At 40.3% G+C, this 17,264-nt stretch overlaps 1 protein-coding gene across 1 annotated transcript in view; it reads right to left on the reverse strand.

Moving 5' to 3' along the window:
• The window catches only part of FBXL2 (F-box and leucine rich repeat protein 2), a 411,994-nt gene that overhangs the window by 64,057 nt on the left and 330,673 nt on the right, over positions 1-17,264 (reverse strand). The gene's annotated exons all lie outside the window — the stretch shown is intronic.

Here is a 17,264-nt window from a genome sequence, read left to right on the forward strand (position 1 = left end):
AGCTTTTAGGGTAAATCAGCACATAGAGAAAGTGAGCAAAACATTGTGCGGTTATTCAGCAATTTGTAAGAAACTGCAGCTTCTGACAAAGAATGGGAGCTACACAGACAAGGAATCATCGTGGATCTGGCAGGCTATAAATAAAATTCTCCAAGAATCAAGTGCTGAAGGAGCCAGTCAAATCCTTGAAAAAAAGCTAGAAGATGAATTTATCATTGCATGCCTATAAGAATAAAGCCATTAAAGAAGCCATTAAACTATAACAGACAAGTCCAAAGAATAAGGAAACTAAACTGCATCAAATACTTGGAAAATAGATACGTTGCTAAGTCAGAGATGGTTTAAATACTCTTATACCTTCTATTGTCAAAAATGGCAAAATAGCTATTAAAGTCTACTAACAGCATGGTTACACAAGCATGAGGGAATGTGACATTTAGTAACAAATTCTAATTCATTAATAGTGTTTTAAATCATATTAACTCAAATAAAAGTTGAGGTGATGAGAAAGCAAAAGGGAACAGTGCCCCATGACATCTCAGTCAGCTTCCCAAAAACTAAGGTATTTGCAGAAGGAAGAAGAGATGTGTCTGAGCAATAAAATTTTCCACAACAAGATGAAGTACTGAAGCAGAGAAAAGCCAGTTTATTTATCATCTCCGACACCAGAAATGAGAGCAACCTGTTTCATAGGGCCTGGAAAGATGCAGCACAAGTTGAAGTTCAGAGATCAACAAGCCACATTTAGCTTCTGGAGGAGCAGACGGGTTCACAGCAGATATACCAGCCAAGACAACATATTAGCTGCAAATAACACTGCAGCTAGCCTTTTTAAAAGAAAAAAATCATTATTTTGAAAATCATAGAAAAACACAGGCTGGAAGAGACATCCGCAGATCATCTAGACCCATCCCCTGCTCAAAATTTGACCAAGTTCTCAGAGCCTCCACCCATCAGGATTTGAAAGTCTTGGAGATTAGAGAGTCCACAGCCACACTGGGCCTGGTTCCTGTGCTTGGGCACCCTTTGTCATGAAGGATTTGCCCTTAATTCCATAAGAATTACCAATGCAGTTATTTCTGCACATTGCCTTTTATTCTTCAACTGTGTAACTGAGAAAACCTCATTTTCCCTGCAGCCCCCCATTAGGAGATGGAAAGGATGCAAATAGATCCCTACCATCTCATGGCTAAACCAACCCATGTCCTTCAATCTCCCCAGTACATGTCATGGTTCGTCACCTCACCATATTAATATCCCTCACTCCAGTCAGTCTCCTTCACTGCTGAAATAGGGAAACACCAGCACTAGACACCAGTAATATGCCCTCATACAATGACTGTGCTTAATATCACCTCCTCATAATCACAAAACCAAAAAGAGTGCTGAATGGTTTTAGGAACACAGTGTATGGGGAAAGAGAGAATAAATGAACAATAAATCACACCTTTTCCCATCCACTGTGGATTTGAATTTTAACAAGACAGAAAAAAAACATGTATAAAAGACTTTACTAAGTTGAGTGACACTGTTCTAATTACACTGGATTATCTTGGAGCAAAGAAGTTTTTCCATATCATGCCTTTAAAGGATTTAAAGAAAAGAAGAAAGCCACAAATTACCTTTAGAACTGAATCACTCTGAAGATTAATGGTATTTAGCCAGAAAGGACTTCAAAGACACAAAGCATCCTTCCCAAAATCCAATTCACCCAGGCGCCCAGGAACAAGCAGGTTGGTTCTGCTGAAAAACTGGCAAGGAGGATATGGATTTCCTTGTTTATGGCAGTCAAACAGGAAGCTGAAGCCAGTAGGTTTCCACAGCAATTCTGCAGGGTTGACTTGACTGGAGGAAAGAAATGAACTGGCACCTTACCTCTCTAAGAAAAAGTAAATGGGTGCTTTAAAGGCAAATTTTAAGAACTCTCCTGGATTCAAACCCCTTCCCCAACATCCTGCTGCAGGCCAATGAGATTTAATTTTTTTCTTTTCCTAATGCCAAGCACCAGAAAGTTCATCTTCCCCTCAGGCGCCAGGAACCAGCTGCTGAGCCACCCCTTGCTGCTGGTTGCTCTGAATCTTCTGGAGGATCAGCTCTGGATGCTGGGTCTCACAAAAGCAGTTCAGTTCCCTTTTATAAGGACGAGAAAACTGATGGGAACAGCACCAAGCTTTGGTAGTTGTCGGTTACCTTGACACCACCCATAATACAAGCCAAGTAAAAAGCAAAGAAATAATTGACTTACTGAAATCTAAAAACAACCACCCCGTTTCTAATGTCGTGAAGGACAAGCGAACAGAAATAGAACTGATTTTTCTCTTTTATTCTCTCATCCTAGAGTCAGATCTAAGGGGGTTCTTGCTGTTTGTTACACACTTTTAGATGAGACAACTGTGTGGTGAAGGCCCTGCTCTTTGAAAAAGTCTTCAATCATCACATTTTCCTCGCAGCAGGAAATATAGGCTGAGGAAAATGATTGCCATAACACCCCACCCCTCCTGGGTTGCCTCCAGCTGGATTCAAATCTTGGTCCCTTTCTCACTCTTTAGGACAATGGTGTTCAGCTTTACTAAGGATGCAATTTCAATAGGTTTCTACCACCTTTATTCCTTCTTCTAATGACTCTCCTCATTTCTTTGGAAATGTTTAAAGTAAAGATTGATGATATCCCTGCAAGGAGGCTGTTAGAAAAAAAAAAGGAGAGAGAAACACAATATTATTTTCACAGGCAGGTTATGGACTGCAGAAGTTAAGACTGGATTAAATGTGCCTCTGACTTCTTAAGTCTGTTTCACAGCCCACACCAAATATCCTGCTGCTCTGAGGCAGCCAAAAGATAAATTGAGGGAGGGGGGAAGAATAAAGATACAGTATAATCACTAAACAGAAGAAAACTGTAAATACAGCCACATAATGCCTCTTCAACGCTGTAGTTTCACACAGATAAATTCATTTCCTTTGCACAGTAGAGCTCAATAACAGTAACTTGATATAAATACTGCAAACAATATGCCACCACAGGAATTAAACCGGTAGATTAGAAACAGAAATTATTATTTATGTAGAAGAGCTACATTGTTTATTATTATTTAGTTTGTACAGCAGGTTCTTGAAGGCCTCCAAGAAATTATAAACTCTGCACATTTAAGTGCTGCTTATTTCTTATACCACTGAAAGGCAGTCACCCTATGACTGCTTTGCTGTCTCCCCTGGTGATTTTTTCAGTCATTTTTGCACTGTGTGTCATTTTACTTGAAGTCATGGATGAAATTAGATGAAGAAAAGTTCCTGCTCTTCACAGAGTAATAAAAACTTTTGAAAACATGAATGCTTTTAGAATACAAAACAAAAACAAAAGGAGTTTTCAGGAGACCCAGCACAGCACACACTCCTTCTGCAGGAGTGTGGTGACAGAATGACACCAACATCTGGCCCCTTCAGCTGATTCACCAAGAACCCTGCAGTTGTCATGAACTGGCTTATAGTCTTTATACAGGGAGGCACAACCAGAACAAGTCCAGATAACATCAAGTATTTTCTAACAGAATGTTCAAAATTAGTTGCATGGGAGGCCTCTGATAAAAGGGCTAATTCAGAAGGGTCCCTAAAGCAGTTTTATAGGGATGGAAATCAAAACACACATGCACATACAAAAAAAAAAACCACACTCAAGACACCAATGTTCCTCATTAACAGGGCTCAGGATTTTCAGTTCTCTAAAGAATGCTGTCTTATATGACCCTGGTTATAATTCAGTCATCTCATACTTGGACATTACAGAAATGCTGTTTTGACAAAAAAGCTCTAACTTCATGCAGGACACAAGGTTAGAGACAGCAATATTAGGCCTTTAGAGAGCTTCTTCTAAAGTTGGCAAATTCAGTGAAAAATAGTACAGATCTTCCTTTTTGATAGGCACTATTCTGTGGGACTACTTTCAATTGGTATTTCAAAGAGTTTCTTTGGAAATAATGATTTATAGATCGCAAAGACCAATGGGTCTTTTATCAAAGAAAATGGATTCCTTTTCTGAACCACAAAGAGAAGATTGATGATATCCTAAACCACAATACCATTTGAGAGAGATGCACAGTGCCAAGAGACAACAGTTACAAGTCAGTTAATGCTTTACAATGCCCCAAATAACTCACATACTAATTAGAGGCAAAGTGCTTGTGGTGTTTTATGGAGCTTAGAAAGCAAAATTATAGCAGAGGGAAATTCACAAGGTAATTTATGTTACCCTCCACAATACATATTAGGAATGATAGAGAGGGTTTTTAGGTAAAAAGTGCACACAACAAAACAGCAAAATTTATATGAATGTGTCGATGTATTGTCTTGTTTTCTTCCTAGGACTAAGAAGATTTGTATATGCAAAAGTTTGCTCCATGAATGAATGTTAAGATACTTCCAACATGATCATACCTCTTCCTCAGACCAGTGAAATTCTTATCAATTTATTTAAAGCACAGTCTATTCTATGTGGCCACGCTTTGCAAAATCATTATAAATCATTATCCAGCCAGGAGGAAAACATGCAAACTGTATTATGTTCAGGATTTGAAGGGGCTTTTTTTTTTTTTTTTTTTTTTTTGGAGGGGGGGGTGTTTCAAAATAACCCTTTCTTTGGAAGCTGACTCCATTGTTACTGATTTATAACTGAAGTTAGACTTAGCAAGAAAAAAGCACTAACACATTATACTAAAATAATGCAACCCAACATTACACAGGTTTCCTGTTAGCTAAATCACCTAGACTTTGCAATAAAGATGATAAAATCAAGAGCAAATATTTTTCCAGGGTGCCTTAGATTCCCAGAAGATTCAAGGACAACATTATCTATCATTAATTTTACCACTGCTGTTCCTCTAGTGCTGTGCCACTCTTGCTGTGCAGGAAGTAGAGCCACAGGTGATTATGCTTCTCTACTGTTTCCTTTCTTCTTTTTACTCTTATTCTTGTTGTTGGCATCTCCATACTTTGTTCTTTTTGGTTAATGCAGCATACCTCCATTATAGTTATTGGAAAATAGAAAATTTTCCAATAACTATAATGTGATTTGGGTTTAGTGTCATTAAACTTGATTAGCAAGGAGTGCTCATGAAAATCCATAATTATCTCACAAAAAAAAAAAAAAAAAAAAAACCATTTTTTGCAAGAAAACTACAAAAAACTCCCATTTAACTATTTGGGCTACTTGGGAAAAGCTACTGTCACTTTTTTTCTGCACCTTGTAAATATAAAATAGCAAGATCTGCTAAAAACATCCATCTTCTCTCAAAGCTGATTTCCAATATGAGGCTAAATATACAATCTTTATTTCAAGAAAATAAAACAAAAAGCCATAGAGAGCAAAATCCATCTTGATGGATGTGCTAATGCTTTGGGTACAATTCCAGACTTTGTGATTAAATCTATAATGATAAAAGAATTCCCAGCCAGATGATAGCACAGTGTGGCTAGCACACACATTGCTAAAGTGTTTAATCTCCCAAAACAGGGATGTAGGAGATGGCATTGCCCAGCAGTTTGGGTAAGGGGTGCACCCCACAACACAACCCCACTTCAGTGTGTCTTTTTCTTCCCACTTTAGGGGGTGGGGGGGTGCATTTTCTTTTCCCTTTTTTGGCAGGCGGGGGAGGGGAGAATACTGCTTTGTGAGCAGAAGCATAAGAAACTTTTGTCGAAGACATACACCAGTATATGTTCTTCCCAACCCTCATTTTCATTTAACATTTAGTAGAGGACAATCTCTACCTGTAGGTTTTTCGGTCTGTTTTCCATTGCAAATTAAGCTGAGATCAGCCTTTGCATCAATTGCTGCTTGAAAACCTCAGCAAGAAAAAGGGAGAAAAAGAGCCTTTCTCCCCTGCAGCATCAGGAAACAGATATAGGGCGGCTCTACTGTTGCACTCAATGGGCAAATATTCCCACAAACCTGTCCCTCGAGCTTTGCCAAGTCCAACGGCACTCTTGTTTAATTTTTCCAGTAATACCATCCTCTGAAAATGACCTTGCCTGTAGCTGGCATTAGCAAAACCCAGATTTCATTTGCACTATTATTTTAATAGCTCCCCAACCTCTGCAATTGCATTAAGTTAGAGGGCTGTATGGCCACAACCTTAGTTTTAAGCTAGTGCATGTTCTTGAGCTACAAATATCACAGACTTCTTCCCACAAAGATCTCTTGGATCCAGATCTCTTGGCCAAAGGGTAAATATTTCCCCATTTTCCACACACAGTGGACAAAGCAGCAGTACCTGTGAAAAGGTTGAATGTTGTGCAAGTGCTGAACCCCACCCAGAAGCTTGATAAAGTGTCCTCTGCACCTGAATGACAGCTGAGTCTCCAGCCTGGAAAGCTGCCCTTGAAGTGCTCTAACATGCAAATTCAGAGATGTGGGTGGAAACACGTGCGATAAAAATAATATTTGAGGAACTCTCCAGCTCTAGGCAGCAAAGGTAAAAAACACTGACAATCTCAGCAGTGAAATGAGAAATGTAAGGAGTGGACCAAAGTCACCTTCATGGAAGAAATATTAAGTAAACGCTGGATTGCCCACATTAGAAGCAGGTAAAATTCTACCTGCATGCTAGCCCCCTACATGCAGTTTGATCGTGACATCTAAATTATAAGAAAAATAACAAGCTTACTTCAAAAGGTCTCAGGTTTACCTCACCTGCACATATTTATGGGTACACTCAAGCATAACAAAAAATGCCTCATTAAAATCCTGTGCTCTTTCTCTTCACTCCAGTCTTAACCCAGTAAAGACCAAAATTTGCATATTACCATTTCAGCCACTTTCTTCTTCATCCCACCTTATCAGAGACTTAAAAACTTGGAGCTGGGCTACAGTTCAGAATGAGAGAGAGAACCCATGGGCATCACTGAGTATGACTCCATGCAGGGCAACAAGTCAACCTCTAAATCCAAGAGCATTCTCACAACGCTTCTTGAATAGTAACAGGATTGGAGCCATGATCCCTTCCTTAGAGAGTCTGTTCCAGTACTTGACCACCCTCTCAGTGAGGAAATTTATCCTAATGTCCAACCTGAACTTCTCCTGACACTAAAATAGCTTTAAGCCATTTGCTATTACTGGACACCAGAAAGAAGAGATCAGCATCGCCCTCCCTCTCTGCTCCCCATCATGAGTAAATTATGGACAGCAATGGGGGTCACCCCTCAGCCTCCAAGCTGAGAAATTTAGTAGTCCCAGAACCTATGTTGTGCCCTCTAGTCCTTTCCCCATCTTTGTTGCCCATCTTTGGGCATATTCAGATATTTTATATTCCTTCTTATACTATGGAGCTTAAAGCTGCACATAGTACTTCGAGGTGAGGCTGCACCAACACTGAGATAAATCACTTATTTTGATCCCTTAGCTGTACTGTGCTTAGTGTATCCCAGGATAGGGTTCAAGAGGTCCTTTGAACCACCAAGACATATTATTGACTCATATGGAGCTTGTCATCAACCAAATCCTCAAGATCCCTGTTTGAAGGGCTTAATTCCAGACTCTTCTTTCCCCATCTATACGCACATCTAGAATTACTCTCTCCCAGGTGCAGAAATGGCCATTTGTTCTTGTTAAATTTCATAAACTTGCTGGCTGCCCAGCTCTCCAATCTATCAAGATCTCTCTGGAAGGAATCTCTAACCTCAAGGGAATCAACAGCTTCACCTAATTTAGTATTATCAGCATACTTACAGTGCACTGAAGAGTGAGAAAAATGGCTCTAAAATGAAGCCCTGGGGAACACCATTAGTGGCTGGCTGCCAGCCAAATGCTATCCAACTTACTACAACTCCTTGAGCCCAACTACTCAGTCAGTTATTCACCCGGCATACTGCAAATATGTCTGGTTGTATGCTGGACATATTGTCCAGCAAGATATTGTGAGAGATATAAGCAAAGCTCTGCTAAAAATAGAAAATGAAAAAAAAAACAAAACCCAAAACACATCCACTTTCTTCCTTTTGTCCACTAGAAGGATAACCCAGACATAAAAAAGGATATTAAACTAACAAGGCTTGGCTTTCCCTTTGTGAGCATGTTGGGTTAGATCAATGACTGCATTATCTTTCAAATCGTGTTTCAGAATAAATTTCTCCCTAATTGTCTCAGGCACCAAAGGGAGGCTGACACATCTGTAATTGCCAGAGTCTTTTTTCTTGCCCTTCTTCAAAACTGGAACAACATTTTCTGGTTTGCAGTGAACTAGGACATCTCCAGATTTCTAAGATTATCGCCAAATATCAAAGAGGTCTTACAGTAACATTGATCAACTCTTCCAGGAATCTGGGATGAATCCCATTGTGTTCCATAGATTTATGGGCATTCAGTTTCATCAGAAATCCTATACCAGTCTAAAATCAGCTGGGAGTTTATCATTCCCCTAGCTGGAATCCTCTTACCCAGGCCTCTAGGTATACCAGGGCCCATCACTGGTGTTAAGACCAAGGCAAAGAAGACATGAAACATCCCTTTCCTTATCTTCATGCATATTTGTGAGGTGACCAATTTCATCAACAAGCCAAGGTTTACTTTAGGGATCCTTTTATAGTTAACATACTTTGAAAAGTTTTTTTGTTATCCACCACACTACTGGCAAGCTTCAACTCTAGTTGAGCTTTGGCCACACAAATTTTCTGCCGGCTCTGGTGAACAGCATCTCTGTAGTCCTCCCACATAGTCTGAACTGGCTTCCAAAACACATACACTTTCACTTACTGCCAAAGCTGCAGGAGATCCTTGTTCAGCCAAATGAGGCTTCTACCCTGCTTCCTTGACATATGACACATTGGAATTGCCTGCTCCTGCACTCTTCAAGATGATTCTTAGAACATAACCAGCACCCCACTACCCTTGAAAGTAGGTTCTTAGGGGACCTTGCTAACTAGTTTTCCAAGCAGCCTAAAGTCTCTACCCTTCCAAAACCCAGGGTGGCAACTCTGACAAGAGTTTTTCCTCATGTAAAAGCCTTTAAAATGAAGCATTTCATGATGGCTGTGGCCAAGACAATCACCAATTATCATTTCACCCATGAGACCACCTCCATTGACAAATGGCAGGTTTAGGAAGCTACCTTTTCTGATTGGCTCCCTTAGAACTCATACCAAAAACTTATCCTCAACATGCTTTGGGAATTTTTGTGTGCCTTTTTTTTTTTTTTTTTAATCACAGTCCCAGTTAAAATCTGCAAAACTGAAGTCTCCCATAAGGATAAGGGTACCTGATCCACAGATATCCCTTAAATCCTTATAGAACAATACATTGGTGCCTTCATCCTGGCTGAGTAACTTATAGATTCCCACAACAACATCCAAGTCTGATGTTTCCCATGATGGAAAATCTTCAAAATCTGTCAGCAACACCAGATTCAGAGGCAGGTATGGGTAACCTAGATCTACCTGATGTCATTCCCTACAATTTGGAGGGATAAAGGATAATACCAGCTGTGCTTCTGATCACTTTACCAATCTCCCCACAGCCCTGAAATCCCTTTTGATCTCTCTTGGACTTCTCAGCATAACTTCATGTACACACATGAAAAAGCAGTAACAGAAAATAATCTGAGGAACATACCAGACTAGCAAGTTTCCTGGCAATGTCTTTAACTAGAATCCCAAATACTTCCCTCAAGAGTGAGTCTGTTTGACTGGATCTTGTCTTCCCTTCAGAAAGGAACCACCTTTGACAATGTTTTTTTCTTCAGGACATGGTTATGAAGTGGGGGTTAGGCTGACCTGATCTCACTGATTACCCTACCATAGAATCACAGAATCAAGCAGGTTGGAAAAGACGTGTAATATCATCAAGTCCAAATGTTAACCTAGTACTGCCAAGTACTCCACTAACCATGTCCTTAAGCACCACATCTACACATCTTCTAAATACCTCCAGGGATAGTGATTCAACCACTTCCCTGGGCAGCCTGTTCCAATGTTTGATAACCCTTTCTGGGAAAAAAAAATTCCTAATATGTAATCTAAATCACCTCTGGTACAGCTTGAGACCCTTGTCATACTGCTGTTACTTGTGAGAAGAGGCCAACCCCCACCTTGCTACAGCCTCCTTCCAGGCAGCTGTAGAGACCAATGTGGTCTCCCCTGAGCATCCTTTTCTCAAGGCAAAGCATCCCCAGCTCCCTCAGCCACTCTTCATCAGACCTGTGCTCCAGACCCTTCCCCAGCATCATCCACCTCTTCATGTCCCTGTCCTTCTGATTCCAGAGCCTGTTATCTTTTATATAAGGGCACCCAGGAAGGCAAGATAGTCAAAGAGGAACTTCTCCCACACCCTAAGCAGAGATTTGTATCCAATCACTTGTGTCCCACCTTCTGCCTGGTAGGGAGAGGGTGTAGGATCCCTTTTGCCATGTGTCCTACATAATGAACATTTTTGTTCCCAAGAGGTCAGAGTAGGCTTCCACCAGCAAATACTTAAGAGCCTCCATCTACTTCTAGTGAAATCCACAGAAAGATTGCAAAGCAGAAGCTAAATCAGGATCTACTTCTCAATATTAAACCGAGTTGATAGAAACAGTCTTTACACTTAGCATTTGCCTATCATCTAATAGTATTAAAAACAAATGAAACTCACCTACTGGATTAATGATGAGCACAGACAAGGGACAGTCTCTGAATTTAATAGCAATTGAAAGTTGAAAACAACCTTCAAGTGTCATCAGCAAAGGTAATTCAGAAATTCTCCCTCTTTCATGACACAATTCTGTCAATTAGCTGAAAACAGCAATTACCAGTCCTTTCCTTTATTATTTGTGAAGAATCAAAACTTTCCAAGGATGATAAATGGCTCCCTGGAAAACACAATGCTCAGTTCTGCTAAATTTGCACTTTTCTGTTGGTTTTTGGGTTTGCGGGGTTTTTTTTTGTTTTTTAATCATTCTTTCACACAGAAAAGAAAGTAGTAGGGGCTGCTGGGGGAAAGTGGAGGGACAGGATACATGTCATGGAAGGAAAATGCCAAGGGATGGTTTAAAGAGGAACACAGAGCTTTTCTCATTTAACTCGCTGACCAGGGCAGAGATGTTCCCACACCTTCATTAATTAAACAGGAAAGTTAACATTGTTAGCAACATTAGGTACAAAACCTCATTTAAATTGTTCTGAAACAAAACAGAAAAAAAAGAAAATGCATTCAGAGGATGACCTTTGAGAATTCTGGCTTCATTAACATTTCAAACAGCACAGCACAAAAATTAAGACAGGAAATAGACTTGCAATGCTATTTGACTGCAGAAATATATATCATTAACATGCCTATAATTAACAGGATAGCAATGTTTGTCCCATTGTCTCTGCTAATAACGGTGTAACATGCAAATGGAGTTTCTCCTAACAAAATTGAAGGGGATATTTAAGTTTATTCTACCTATCAAGCTTACTGAGAAATGTCAAACTACCCCCTTTTTGCCCTTTGAAAGGAATTCCTCCATGCCTACCCTTGGAGGCTCATATAAAGCAGTTGCAGAAGGCATGTACTGGCTGTTCATAAATCCAGAGTCCAGTCATCCTTTCCCATGACATAGCAGCAAACTGGGGAGCCACTAGTGAGCCAGGCATGTCTTACAGAAAGCAGTTCAGATACCAACATCACCCCTTCCATGCAACAGTACGGTATTAGCAACCCCCTTCTTCTAACTGGGATCATTTTCCCTAAGCTCTATGGCCCTGATGGCACAGCACTGCCCTTTATAGGGGTCTGTGCTGGCTTTTGAACACTCACACAGAGACCATACGTAACAGCATTTCTGCTACTGTTCACCCAGAGGTATTCTGCAATCTGTTAGGCCTCACTACTGGGAAAAATCGACCTGATGTACAGTCTAGACGCAACTTCATTCTCTATTCCCATGTTAGATCTTCTCAGATAATATCCATCCCTGTACTCCCAAGCTGTGGCAACTGTAGGCTGATTGCTTGGCCATCAAGAGGCTGGTTGTAGGATTTTTAATTTCTCTTATGCTTGAAAAATCTGATAAAACCTTGCCCTGCCTCCTAGAAAGGCAAGATGCAGTAAGAAATTCTTGACAAGGACCTGTCTCTTCCCAAGGCAGAAGGAAGGGCTGGGTGTAACAAAACATGTCAAGTGTCACTGCCAGTACTAAACTTGACTTTTGTGATTAAGTCAAGTTGCATATTTTCTACCTGTTCCCCAATTATTCCTTGTCTATTCAAAGAGACTGAAGCAAGAAGAAAGTCATCTCACTCCCTTGTAAGGACTAGGGGGATTATCTAACCTCCCTCTCTTTGTATTAAGATGTCATTTACATTACGAGTTGGCCTAAAGTCACATAAGGGGCAGATAGATACTTAGCCTGCTGATTAAAAAAAGTCCCATCATAAAGCTGTTGTACAATCACTGCTGCACCACAGAAGAGGTCACCAATCTACTAAGGGTTAAGGAAACAATTATTGTGAGGTGGAGAGACTTAGTAAACAGCAAACGTCAAGGATGAATCAGATTTGTGGATCTCAGCAGAGAACTGTGATTAAGATGTAATATCAATTAAGATGTAACATTTTCTCAAGTTCCCCTCCCCCAGTGTTACTGTTTATCAGTATTAAAAAGGCAATTTATGCTTCTCAGTTCTCTAGATCAGCCAGTGTATCTTACCAGCAGGAAAGATTATACTGTCCATCACAACAAACTGTCCTTTCCCTGTTCTTACTTTATGAAAACCTATTGAGATTAAACCATAAGAAACTGGATAAACACGTTTATCCATTTCAAATTCATGGGCTTACAAAGTTAGATTCCCACACATATGCTACTTTAATAGAAAAAGCAAAATCACAGCAGTTCCCTCAGTGAGAGAATTTGAGAAACATTATATGAATTTGTTGAAAGAACTCGTAACATAAAACATCTTCCCAGGATGCCCTAAACCAGCAGACACTCAGAGAATAAACAATTCTGGGCCTCATTTGTTTAAAGATGGAAAGCATTTACCACATTTTCAAGATCAAAAGGGGCTTTGAGCAGCTTTCTCTCCCACAGGACCCTTACACATCATCTCCCATGCATGCCAGCCAGCAAAATGGTCTGAAGGTGAGGGATATATCAAAATGCTTCACTGCTCCACACACCATGATTCAAAAAGACCATTATGACTAAGACTCAATACTACAGCTTTATTACATCTGTTCAGTCATACTGATCTCAATTTCACATGAGCAAGGTGCTTCTAGAGTCACTGCTTGGTAAGCTCCTTTCCAGGTCTAAAACCAAGAAAAAGTCACTGCATCATGCAACCATCTCATGATTGTTCTCCAGTCTAAGACTCCCAGTGGATTCACTTCAGGCTGCACCATTAGGCCAGATGCAAATCTCTTAGGACCAGAACTATTTCTCATGTGACAGAGTCCTCCTTACCAATTAGTAGAACTGATTTATCTGGGAAAAGGTCTTTGCGCTTTTGTTGGGGTTGAATAGACTTTATAAAGGCAAAAATAAAATTTTTAGAAGTAAATACATCACTATTTCCAGCTAACTCAACCCAACTATGGCCTTTTCACAGGCAAGACTGAGCACTCAGAAGGGATTTGGATCTGTCCAAGAGCAACACTTTGTGACTTGGTTCCAAGTGGTGCCCAGTAAATCATAACCACCTGTGCCCCAGCTGAGCTAGCTGTTAATTTAGTAAGCACAAGCTCACCAAAGTTGCAAAACTCCCTGGAGCATCCCAACACCACGACAGTGGGAACAACCTAAGGGACAAAGGAAATAATAAATGGCTAAACAGAGAAAAATGCTGTGGGGAGCTCTCTGTGGCATTCTGTGTAAGAGCCCAGGTACCCACCACTGGTTTTGTCTGTACTATCAATAAAAATTATCTCAGTCTTTCTGGAACTGTGCTCAAAAAGTGGCCCTTCCAAGCTCAGAACTATATACGGAAAGAAGGCCCTCCAGGATGTCCTCATCTTTTTGTGCAGCCTCCACAGACCACATTTTGACACAAAACCCTATTAACATACAATGGAAGGAATTTAGGGGAGCATTTTTCTTAGAAGCCTTGACTAGATAACCTTTATCATTCCTAGTCAAAGACACCTTTCTTCTACTCACTAAAATCCCCTGCTACTTAAAAAGCAGAACTGCCTCAGGACAGATGTGTCCCTACAAAGAAACTGCAGAACACAAATTTGGTGTCCATCCCTCCACCGATGACTCACGTCCTCAGGGGTGACAGCCAAACACAGACAAATTAAAAGCTTTCACAGCTCAGAGAACAGTGTGAAAAAGCAGAAAAGTGAAAGAATGAAGGGCTGAAAATATTCGCTCCACAAAAAAGGTTGATTTTTAAACTCTCTGCTTTGCCCATGTTAATCAGCAGCATGAGAACTTGTATACTTAGATCTATGTTTCAGCCAAGAGGAATAGGCTCAATAAATACAGCAACCACAAAACTGCTGAGGACAGGTAGCCATGATTCTATTTACAGCTTTAATCTGCTAACTGATAAAGTATATGACTGTGGTTCATTTTCCTGCCCATTTTAATAGGGAGAACAGTAGCTACACATCCTTACAAAACACTTCAGCAGATTTAGACTGCAGGAGCTGGGGACTGAGAGAAGCCAGACCTTCAAGTTTCATAAATTGGAGCTGGGTGAAGATCCACTCCTGTGCTGCTGTGACTTATTTTTACAGGGCTAGGCTCTAGAGAGGATCTAAATCTCTGGTGGCTCTGTTTCAGATATGACAAAAATGCCTTTTACTTTGCCCATCTCCCCCCAGCCTTAGGCCTGGTAGTCCATACTGGAGGCTCAGTTAGGGATCATCTTTGGTGGAAAAAAATCAGGTCTTGTAGCAGCCATATTCAAGTTGATCACTGCTGTTGTGCTTCAGCTCAGCATTGACCCAACTTGCCACTCCCCAACACAAAAAGAGTTCACTGGCTTTTGCAGGATACTGAGCTCTAAATTCCACTGTAGGTGTAACAGCAAATCTCCTTTGAAGATGTTTCCATTTAAAATTCAGTCAAGACCTCATCCCATTGATGATTCATTAGTAGCAATATAGAAGACCAAAAGTACCAAAATGGATTCCTCAGCCCTGGTTACACTTTCTAAAGGGACCACTGCTAAACCATGTGTATCCTTGTCATTATGAGATTGTCTTTCATTACTGCTATAGGTAGATGTATTAGTGAAAATACATTTTTCAGTGAAGCATTCATTTCACCAAACAAAGGCAGATACTACAGAAGCCAGCTTATTAAAAAAAAAAAAAAAAAAAGCCACTATGAACAATAGGAGACACTTTTTTCTTGGCAGGATTCAGCAAATTATATGCTACTCACTGCAATACATGTGATTGCTCAAGCCAAGCACAAACAGAAACAAGGAGACAAAGCCAAGAAAAGACTCTAGTATAAGTTCATGGGGAGCTTTTACCCAGCAGGAGAGCACATATGGCCTTAATAAAGAAACAGAGATGCTGATTAACATGAAAACACCTCTCTAAATTCGCAGCAATGTCAAACCTAACAATCAGAGGCAATGCCATAGCATCAATTCATATCAAATTACAATAGCCAGAGCACAGGAAAAGAACTCAGACATCAAAGGACATGTGCTAAGGGTGCACCAAAATTTATCACTTATCCTATCTGCCCATCCAGATTTTTGTCATCAACCACCACAGTAGTCATTCTTCCTGTTGAAGTTTACAGGAAATTATAGGAGAAGTAAAACAAACAAAAAAAAGTTTCTAGGAAAACATATTCCTAAAAGAAACCCAGCAGTGAAGAGAAAAAAATAAAAAGAAATCCTCATCCATCATTTTTCACAGAGTTAGACTTGATGATCCTTGTGGATCACTCCCAGCTTAGATTATTCTGTGGTCCTTATTAAAACCGATTTCCCTGCACAGATGTTAATGGACAATAATCAATAAATTTAATGTTCACAGACTTCTGCTGTTCAACCCTAATCAAATATACTTACAGCAAGGAAAGGGAAAACAAACACTATGTTGTGACAGACATCCATCCATAGCACTTTCCTGATCAGGTTAACAGCTGGACAGCCAGCAAAGAAGCCAGTTGGAAGGTAGCCAAGCTTGTTATCCTGCAGCAAAGCTGCTGTGATTTAGCTGGCACCTAGAGAAATCTGCAAGATTTGAGATACCTGAGAGACCACAGATATGCTGTGACAAAAGAAGAAAAATCCCAATTTTTCAAGTGATGGATGGAGGGGGTAGGAAAGTGGTGTAAACACCTGCAGGTATCAGCAGTTCTGCAGTCACCAGCCCCCTTCTGTGGGAGCCACAAATTAATCCACAGGGAAGTCATGTGCAGGAGCAGTGAATCCAACCTAAGCTCTCCAGTTCTGAAATGAACTCTAAATTACTAATTAAAGGCCAAATAGTATTATCATTACTCACACTGCCCAGTATCTCACACCATGATTGGGCCCTTTGGCTTCAATTAGTTGTTTTCCTGAAGAGTGCTGACTAAATAACAGATAAATGCCCAATCTTAGCAAATCCTGAAAAACTGCCATACTGAGTGAGTTTTCCTACCAAGTGCGTGGTTGCTTTGCCGTTACCTCATTCAAGGTGAGCAGCCCAGAGCTTTGAAAGATCTCAATGATACCCTTCTTGTTCAAGAAATCTGCTTTTTCCTGGAGCCAAACTTTATGAATCATCCCTGTATCCGCCTTGGCATGACCTGGGGCACAGCTGGCTCAGGTGCAGCCTCACCAGAGGGGCTGCAAGGTTCATGGAGCACCTTTTCTCACCTCCTGAGAAGGTACCTTTTTTAAAAGCCCACATTGCAAACAAACAGCCGCATTCAGACTATGACCTGGGGGAGTGCACTGGAAAAATCAGTTTCTTATATCTCACTTTTAAATTGTAAGAGAGGTAGGATAGAAGCCATAATGTCAATCAAGCAGTGCAGAGCCTGCTCAGAAGCCTACAAAATGTTTCCAAGAGGCATTTCAGAGCTACTTATACCTTCTGCACAGGACTGTGTGAATGTCAAATACAGTCCAAAACAAAAATATCTAAGGTATTTATAAACTCCTAGGAAGGAAAATTCATAAGAATCATCTGTTATTTATAATTTTGTGGCTTTCTGAGTAACTTCAGAGAAAGAGCAAAGTCTTATTTTTATGGCTTCTATTAGCTTCTGTTGAACACAGACAGGAAGCTTTTTGTTTCTTGTGCAGCAGTTCCAGCTTGTACTGGAGTAAGACATTGGTTTGCATTCATTTTGTACCCAA

This window comes from Sylvia atricapilla, chromosome 1, assembly GCF_009819655.1.
Source record: "Sylvia atricapilla isolate bSylAtr1 chromosome 1, bSylAtr1.pri, whole genome shotgun sequence".
Taxonomy (NCBI): Eukaryota; Metazoa; Chordata; class Aves; order Passeriformes; family Sylviidae; genus Sylvia; species Sylvia atricapilla.